Genomic DNA, 8746 nt, shown 5'->3' on the forward strand with positions numbered 1-8746 from the left:
CAAGAGGGTAACAGGTGAGGGAAACCTGATAACCAAGTCGTGCTTCCCCAGAGACTTACCGTCTACTGCCTTGTGATGTGCGGCAATGGCGGCAACATACACTTTGAGGGTGGAGGGAGACAGCCTTCGCTCCAACCCATCCTGCAGGAAAGAAAGCACGACTCCAATCGGGCATCTACAGGGGTCTTCCCAGTGGGAAGAGCACCAATTGACGAACGGGTTCCACTTCAGCCTGTAAGCGTGTCTGGTAGACGGGGCTCTAGCTGACGTGATGGTGTTTTCTACTGCTGGATGTAGCCCCCCTAGAACCTCCGCGTCCCGTCCAGGGACCACAAGTGGAGATTCCACAAGTCTGGACGCGGGTGCCAGAATGTGCCCCCTCTCGGAGAAAGGAGATCCCTCCTCAGAGGAATTTGCCAAGGAGGGGCTGTCGCGAGGAGCAGTAGTTCGGGGAACCAAGTCCGACTAGGCCAGTATGGCGCTTCCAAGAGGACCTGCTCCTCGTCCTCCCTGACCTTGCACAGTGTCCAGCCGTGTGGAGACTGGGTCTCGTGCACTACCATCCTCGCCATCTTGGGACCCGGAGGCCAAGGAAACTGCTCTTTTAATTAAGTTTTGGGTACCACCGGCTGGGTAGCCAGTGGCGGAACAGAAACAAACGGGAACAAAAGATTCTCCACCCGGCCCTCCTCCGGGGGAAGGAGCGGTCACCATCTCCTGAAGAACAGGATCCAAGAGCTCCGGGTCACCCGTCTCAGGGACGCCGCCTGCCCTGGCGCTTCATGGGCTTGGCAGGGGCAGAGGCGGGCTGCGCCGGTGGAGGCTGCAGGAGGGCGCCCTCGGCGATGAGCAGCTCCTGGACCACCAATGTGGACATCATCTGACCCAGGGCCCGCGCCGTGACTTTCGTCGCCCCAAACGCGAGGTCCGTCGCCATGCGCAGTTCCTGCAGCACACCTGGGTCAGCACCACCCTCGTGCAACTGCTTCAATGCCTTGGCCTGGTGGACTTACAGGAGGGCCATGGCGTGCAGGGTGGAAGCGGCCTGTCCAGCAGCACTGTAAGCCTAAGCCGTCAGCGCGGACGAGAACTTACAGGCCCTGGACGGAAGGCGTGGACTATCTCTCCAGGTGGCGGCGCTTTGCGGGCAGAGCTGCATAGCAATAGCGCGCTCGACTGGGGGGATGTCCACATACCCTTGGGCCTCCGATGCAGTGATCGACATTCTGTCATCCGCCTCTGCCCCGCACAAGATGCTAGACCCTGCCCTGTCCGAGGACCCAGCACACTCATCCGGGAACACCAGGTGGTGCGACATGCCAGAGGAATGAGAGGCCCGCGGAGACATACTCGACGGGGAAGCTCTCTCCGTGATCCTCAAGTCTCCCTGACCATGAACCGAAGTAGCCCTCCTAGAACTGGAGGAGCTAGAGCGGGGCATGGCAAGGGGGATACCCCCCCGTTTAATGAGGAGGTATCGAGACCGCAACGTCGCGATTGTCATGTTCCCGCACTGAGAACATGACTCATCCATGAGCGCTGCTTCAGCGTGCTGTAAGCCCAGGCACGAGACACAGCGATCATGACCATCAAATGAAGCCAGGAAGCGACCACATCTAGAAACGCACGAGCGGGAAGCCATCTTTAAAAAGACGCCCGTCGCTCGTGAAGCTCTTTTAGAAATTGTCTCTTTTTTGAAAAGGAAAAACACTCTTTTAGAGAGAGCGCTGAAGCACCCAGGGGAGGTCGCGGCGAGACCGCAGAATGGCAGCTGCAGCTCGCCGAGGTTTCAGCAGCCTGGATGGCAACCCCCGCTGACACGCCGTAACACCAACGCCAGCTGTTTCTTCCAAACACTCGCGGAGATCCGTCCTGAGAAGGCTCGGCTCCGATGCGAAAAGCTGATGTGCGTTTGCACGTGCTCTCCTTTTATACCCGCGCTGCTGGGTGGTGTGCGCGTGGCGAAACACGCACGCCAACTGTCATTGGCTTGTTTAGTTTACACTCGAAGGTGATTGGGCTCTCGGGCGAGATCCCAAATTCGTCAGTCACGACTGACGTAACGTCGAACGTGACTGACTGAAAGGGAACTCATCTCTTTTGAATCAGGAGAGAAATATGCACAGATCAAGCACCATTTACAAGCCAAAATAGTACTGGAGGAAGTGTTATTATGGATCATGGACTGGTATTTTGGCCAGAAGTGTTATAACCCCTTTGTGATGGATGTTTCTCACAAACATGCAGCTTTTCACTTTACATGTCATGCTGTGTATTATTGTAATGTTTTTATCAGCTGTTTGGATTCTCATTCTGACAGCACCCATTTATTGCAAAGCTGGTGAGCAAGTAATTTAATACTAAATTTCTCCAAATCTGTTCCAATGAAGAAACAAACTCCACTTACTCATCTTGAATGGCCTGAGGGTGAGGACATTTTAAGCGAATTTCCATTTTTGGGTGAACTATTGCTTTGAGTCCATTGCGTATCATTTTCTGGTCCTATTCTTCGTCTGTATCTTTCCCCTTCTCATCTCTCACTGTTTATACATCTAAAAATGGTGAAATGTTGCAAAATTGAATTGGAAATTGGAAAGGGCAAGAGGCTAATATCATTGTTCCGTTACTCTCAAAATTGCTCGCCCTTGGTAAAGTTTGCTCAAGTATAGACTTCAGTTCAGTCTAGAGGCTGTTCACACTCCCCCCTCCTCCACCAGTCTCAGCGGGTAGCTCTCCATAGATCATTCATTACATAGATCCTGTGTGAGTCAGAGGCCTGCTGTCAGACAGGAAAAATAAGATGGAGTGGAGACTGGTTGCAGTTTATTTGTTCTTCATGCCTTTTCATGAGGTGAATGTAATATCTTATATGCAAGACAGATTATAAGCTATTACTTTTTCAAAAAGTACTCATTCATTACTCAAAATGCCATTCAAAATTGTATTATACAAATTGTACAGTGTGTACAATGGCTATTAATGTTTTAAATGAGTCTTTTAACTGAACTGCTCAGCATCAATGGTAATTTTGAGAGTAACTCTATTCGTGTTAAAAGCAACTGGCTGATGGTGAATGTTCCAGTTATTATGGCTCACAGAGGGGTTATAAACACAGCTGGCAGCCAGGATTCACTTGCAATTTGGTGCAAAGAGACCTTATTGGCACCAGCCTAAATGATTTGTTACTTTTAGAGCTAAGAACATAAGTGAAAACAGCACCATTAATGCTAAAAAATTAAGATGAACTTTAAGTGGAATTTTAATTTGATATAGAACTGACAATAATGACTGAAATCACTTTCAATCACCCATTCAATATACAATGTCTATGTCAATGCATGTTCTAAATGTCATTACATATTTTTACATTTTCTAAAGAAAAAATGAGAGGAGTGTTTACACATGCAAACTTAAAAGCTTTCACCATACTTGCATTTATATTATGGTCTAAACGGGTGTAGTTAATCTATTTGAACACTAGACTGCAGCGTAACACCGGCCATCTCCCATGATGCTTTAACAGAGCGGTTAACCTAAACATGAAATTCAAAGTCTGGATATGAAACCACATGTATGCACCCTGCAGTACAAAATGCACTATATAAATAAAAGACAAAAAACCTTCACCTGTTTGTCGTTATTGTCTCTGAGAGAAAACTCTCCACACAAGTATCAAGCATGACCTATTTTTTTTTTTACTTCACTGTTATATATCTAACAAAAAGGTGGGGATATCTACCCCTCTACTGAAACCCAGCACAAAAAAAGGTATTTTTTCCAGCCCTTAACTCCTCTCAGGTGGGTTTAAAGCAGTATGCACGCTTCATTAAAGACAGCAGACGCCTGTGTTCCTCCAGTGAGGATAGAGTATTTAGCTTTCTGTCATAGACAGCTAGAGCTCTCTCATCTTCTGTTTCAGCTGGCGAGGGGCATTGGACACCCCTAACCCTGAGTTTCTTCCTTTCTAACTGAGAATCTGATTAAATGAGGCCTGGTTGGCTCTGACAGATACCGAGTGCTGGTGTGGTGATGAGAAAACGAGCTCTTTATCACCGCCTGAGAGAGTGAGTCGGCATGTTTAGTGGGGATGAGATTTGCTCATTTCAAAAGCTTCTACGTGGTCACCAACTAAACTCTGATTTTGCACTTAAACATTCGATGTGGGTATATGTTTAGTTAAATTGAGATGTAAATCATTTTGAATTTAACTCTGCCTATTTATCTAGCTAATACACCATTAAAGAGGATATTGCTATTGCGATAATGGCAATTATTATGATAATGGTTTATACGTCTATGGCAACATACCTTTATGGTTTCTCAGACTGCGGGCTCATATTTTGGTTTGTTGCACATAAGGGAATACTAACAATTTATGTGTTTCTTTGTCCTTAACTTGAACTCAGTAATAAAAAACAGTGTATGAACTAAAACTTATAGTAGTCATATGATTTCTTCAATCCACAAGTACTCACTTAAAATAGTTGGGTTAAAAATGACCCAACAGATAACCCAATGGTGGGTTACTATAGCACCTACCTAATGTTGGGTTATTTTATAGTTAGTAACCCAATGCATTGGGTTAAAAAAATAACTAATTTGTTGGGTTATTTGGACAAAAAAATGTTTGCTTTAACCATCCTGGTATTATTATTATTATTAGTAGTAGTAGTAGTAGTAGTATTACTTTGTAAATCAATAATAATATACAGCATACAAATATTTTGAAAACACTTTATTTCTATTACATTTAAAGTTGCAAAAACCTCTATTAAATTAAATAACTGGTTGAAATTGCCTTATTAATCACTTCCTTATCACATTAGGTTGCTTGAAATTGTTTTAGTTCAAGAGATAAATATAAATTCACAAATAAACAAACAAACAGAACAAAGCTAGTACAGACAATGTAATTACAGCTGAAACAGGCTTGGGATATGCAATGTTCAAAATGTAAAATAATCTAAACCATGTATCAACTGCTTGTAAAAAGACGGTCTTGCTTCAGTGCCATTTCTCCCACAATGATGAAGGATGGATTTTATCCCAAAACTGCAGGAAATTAGGGTATCGCCTTTGTTGCTCCTCCTCCTCCTCCAAATACAGAATGAAATTTGTTCCAACTTTTAAAGGGGTCATATGATGCGATTTCAAGCTTTCCTTTCTCTTTGGAGTGTTACAAGCTGATTGTGCATAGATAAGATCCCTGAAGTTGCCAATTTTTCCATTTCAGACGCAAAATTTATGGGAGGAGAGTATTCAAATGAATCATGCAAAGTGTTTTACTAATGTCTGCACTCGTCAAATTACTGGCATTTGTGCCATTATTTAACCCCCCAAAAAAGCATGTCTTAAAGGGATAGTTCACCAAAAAAATAAAAATTCTGACATTAATTACTCAATCTTGTTTTGTTCCAAACCCGTAAGACCTTCTTTCATATTCGGAACACAATTTACGATATTTTTGATGAATTCTGAGGACTCTCTGACCCTCCCATAGACAGCAAGGGAACTACCACGGTCAGAGTTTATCCTAGTAAATACGTAATCATTGACGCTATATCATTGATATCGTGATATGACACTTTTTTTTATCATGTAAAAATGTATACCGGTGTTATCGTGGACGGTATGATATGGCACACCCCTATGCAGTAGAGACGAAAATGTGGAATAAAGTCGTTATTTTTGTTTTCTTTGCGCAAAAAAGCTTTTTCTTTTTCTGTGCCTTGACTGTGGTAGTTCCCTTGCGGTCTATGTGAGGAACGACACAAGTGTGGGTAATTAATTAATTTTCATTTTTAGGTGAAAAAACAATTTTGTTCCCTTTAAACAATTTTGCGCTTGAAATGGCTACAATTATTGTTGCTATAGGATGAGGTACCGCAGAGAACAGAGAGCGTGTGGTAGAAGGAGGAGGATTTTTTTCCACACATATTAATTTTATTTGGAATGCCAGAAGAACACATTGTCCAAACATATCATTTGCCAAGCCATGCTATTTTTAAATTTCCCTGTCGAGACAAACTGAGAAAGTAAGGAAACCGGTTTTTTATAGGTTTGAAATTGATCGGCTTCAAAGCGCTCGTGTCAAGTCAAGAGTGCAGATAACGGATTTTTAACGGATTAAAATATCAGTCGAGAGGGGAGATGTAAACATACTCCAGGAAAAACAGCAATATTACTGTGTCAGGGCTTAAAGACACTGTTACAAAAAAACAACATAACGCACACATATTATTACCACTGTGTCATCTGTCGCAGTTGCACCGATCGACCGCTGGAATTTAACATTTTAACCCAACTGGTTGCGTTGTTATAGAAATAACCCAATAAACATAGGAATAACCCAACAAAACAACCCAACATGTTTAACCCAGATATTGGGTACAGTAAATAACCCAACGTTTTTTAGAGTGTATGTAATTTAAAGGTTAAGTAGCTGAATCAATAACTATTACAGGGGTCATCGGATGTGACATGCATTTATACAAGTTGTTTGAACTGAAATGTGTGTTGGCAGTGTGTGAACACAACCACCCTATAATGATAAAGATCCACTCAGTGTTTTTTTAAATCTCGTTAAATCATTTCCCCTTTCTCATTTCAAGCCATTCTCAGATGCCTGTCTGTATGCCGTCACACAGACCCAGGCCCCTCCCACGATTGTTGATTGTCACTAGCGTTCGAAATTATGACAAAAATTGTAGTTGTCCATTACTTTTCACATTTTAGGTAATGTAATCAGACTACTTTTTGATTACTTTTGACCTAAGTCATTTATCACACATTTATGACATTATCACATTGATAATTGTGTACCATATTGATATAAAAATAAAAAGACTAAGAAAATATATTCCATTTGTTGTAATTAACAACATGAAGTGCATTAAACATTATGTTACGTCAAGGTTTCCCAAACTGGGGTTTGTGAGTTTAATGAAAAGCTAATAATTAAATGATAAAAATGTAAAATTAAAATAAGTCATTTTAAAATAACATCAATCAAAATTTTTTTATTTTTTTTATTTTCGATTGCCGTGCTGTTGGGAAATGTCAACACCTTATTTTTTGTTAATTTAGCCACTGTATTCAATAAATACCTGGGGTTATGTTTGTTTTCTTCTAAAAGAGACGAAAAGTAATCAGATCAAACGGTTCCAGTTACAGAGCCTCTGCACTTCAAAAAGAGAGAGAAAAGAAACGGAGCGAGAGAAAAAAGAAAAGAAAACAGCAATAGACGTGAATAGAAACACGAATGACAAGCTAACCGCTAACGAATGCTAACGCGCTGCACGCACGCTGCACTCGCGGTTTTAGAATAAAAGCGAACTATCAAATTAATCAGATTAGTTTGATAGATAATATCAGAAATATGGTGGGAATTAAGTTATATCTGAACACTTTAAACAACAGAGAGTGATAGTAAGATTCAACAGAAAAGTGAAGCTTACACGGAGCTACAATCACAAAACACTCTTTTGGGAATGCCTGCATTACATGTAAATGAGAAATAACATGAATTTGTGCAATTTAATGTGTTTGAAAGACAAAAGCATTTCAAAGCTATAGTAATACACTAATTCAAATAAACATTTATATTTTCATCAGTAGTTGAAGTTTAATTTTTGGAATCTGATTACGTAATCCAGATTATATGTAATCAAGTTACTACCCAATCTTATAGTTGGCATTAAATAAAAATGGTTATATATTCTCATAAGTTCACATCTTATTGTGAGCGATTCATGTGTGCATGTGTTTGATGTAAAAAAAAATTTAAATGCAATTTTTAATTATATTTTTCAGTCATCATTAATCAATTTTCAATCATCTCCAATCATTTAGTTTGGATAAACCCTGCCTTTTTTTCCACAAGCAACTACAAGTTCACATTCAGATCTGCTTCTATCTAAAGTTCCCACCCAATTTTTTTACATTTCCGATAATCTGTTTCACTCGCATGTACATCACTCACAATATGGAAAATGTCAAGTAATTTCAAGTCAAGTCAATTTTATTTGTATACCATTTTTTTTTACAATATACATGGTTTCAAAGAAGCTTTATTATGTTAATGTTTATAATTTTTTAGTCACATTTAGCAGAGCTGAGTGATAATACAGTTTACATTTATAACAATAAAAGCAAGCAATCAGTTGGGATTTGCTATACAGGATATATTGTTTTACATGGGTATATGCCAGTGGTGGGCCGTCAGGGCCAGCAAAGTCTTCTCTGCTGGCCTAAACATTATCAGAATCACTGATTTAGTTTTAATATATTTTTCCATGAATGTGTATTCAATTATTTCCAATAGTCTATTCTCTTCATTTCATAGCTTTTCGCTTCCAGCAGTGTATGTTTATATTAGAGCTTTTATCCAATCCTATTTCAGCAATCGTGTTGCCAGGGTTAAAAGAAATCTGCCTTAAGGCCTTCAGAATCAACAGTGCAGGCGTCTGTTAGCTTAAATCAATGGCAATGAAACCGTTGCTTTAACCAATCAGATTTCGAGTTGGCAACACCAGGGCCATCTAGCTGGCTAACGATAACATCAGCATTTTCTCGTCCTTTGATTGGATGGTCAGCATACTAGCTAGCAAACAGCATCACTGTAAATAATTTTATTAAAACTTCGTAAAACTTTTATTACTGTTTCTCAGGTTTAGATTTTCAGTGCATTTTGAAAAAATATTTGCCTACTATATTTAGTCAATCTAAAAACAGTAGTCCTAATGAC

This window comes from Sinocyclocheilus grahami, unplaced genomic scaffold (assembly GCF_001515645.1).
Source record: "Sinocyclocheilus grahami isolate Dianchi unplaced genomic scaffold, SAMN03320097.WGS_v1.1 scaffold409.1, whole genome shotgun sequence".
NCBI classification, from domain to species: domain Eukaryota; kingdom Metazoa; phylum Chordata; class Actinopteri; order Cypriniformes; family Cyprinidae; genus Sinocyclocheilus; species Sinocyclocheilus grahami.